Consider the following 1,589-nt stretch of genomic DNA (forward strand, 5'->3'; position numbering starts at 1 on the left):
AGAAAGGGAAGTTAATCAAGGGAGGGGATAAGGGATAGGGTCTTAATAGCAAACCACTGGTTTTAAAGGAAACAGTATAAGAAAAGGGGGGTAGGAATGGGGAAGGATTCGAAAATGTCAGCAAATGCACAACTGATGATTATAACTCTGACTGTGAATGGGATGAACTCGCTCATAAAACAGAAGCAAATAGCAGAGTGGATTAGAAACCAAAATCCCACCATATGTTGTCTACAAGAAACACATATGACTCGGATGGACATACACAAGTTTAAGGTTCAGGGCTTGAGCAAAATCTTTTGGGCGTCAAATGAGAAAAAGAAGGTAGGAGTGGCTATTATGATTTCTGACAAAGCCAAAGTAAAAATAGATATGATTAAAAAAGAAAGGGAAGGTCATTACATCCTTATTAAAGGCAGTATAAACAATGAGGAAATAACACTGCTCACTATATATGCACCAAGTGGCATAGCATCCAAATTCATAAAGGAGAAACTGGCAGAGCTCAAGAAGGAAATAGATAGTAAAACCATACTAGTGGGAGATCTAAATATTCCTCTTTCAGATCTAGATAAATCAAACCAAAAAATAAATAAGAAAGAGGTAAGAGAGGTGAATGAAGTCCTAGAAAATTTAGATTTAATTGATATGTGGAGAAAAATAAATAGGGACAAAAAGGAATACACCTTCTTTTGAGCTGCACATGGCACATTCACAAAGATTGACCATGTTACAGGGCATAGAATCATTGCAAACAAATACAAAAGAGCAGATATAATAAATGTAACCTTCTGATATCATAATGGAATAAAAATAATAATTAGTAAGGGCACCTGGACAGGAAAATCAAAAATTAATTGGATATTAAATAATATGATTCTCCAAAACCAATTTGTAAAAGAAGGAATCATAGAAACAATCAATAATTTTATTGAAGAAAATGACAATGATGATACATCCTACCAAACTCTGTGGGGTGCAGCCAAGGCAGTGCTCAGAGGGAAATTTATATCCTTGAGTGCTTATATTAACAAATTAAGGAGTGCAGAGATTAATGAATTGGGCATGCAACTCAAAAAATTAGAAAGTGAGCAAATTAAAAATCCCCAGATGGAAACTAAATTAGAAATACTAAAAACCAAGGGAGAAATTAATAAAATCAAAAGTAAAAGAACTATTGATTTAATAAATAAGACTAGAAGCTGGTACTTTGAAAAAAACAGATAAAATAGACAAAGTACTAGTCAATCTAATAAAAAAAAGGAAAGAAGAAAACCAAATTGATAGTATCAAAGATGAAAAGAGAGACCTCACCTCTAATGAAGGGGAAATTAAGGCAATCATTAAAAACTATTTTGCCCAATTATATGGCAATAAACATAACAATTTAGGAGATATGGATGAATATTTACAAAAATATAAACTGCCTAGATTAACAACAGAAGAAATAGAATACCTAAATAATCCCATATCAGAAAAAGAAATTGAACAAGCCATCAAAGAACTCCCTAAGAAAAAATCGCCAGGGCCTGATGGATTCACAAGTGAATTCTATCAGACATTCAAAGAGCAACTAATCCCAATACTAT

This window comes from Gracilinanus agilis, chromosome 1 (assembly GCF_016433145.1).
Source record: "Gracilinanus agilis isolate LMUSP501 chromosome 1, AgileGrace, whole genome shotgun sequence".
Taxonomy (NCBI): Eukaryota; Metazoa; Chordata; class Mammalia; order Didelphimorphia; family Didelphidae; genus Gracilinanus; species Gracilinanus agilis.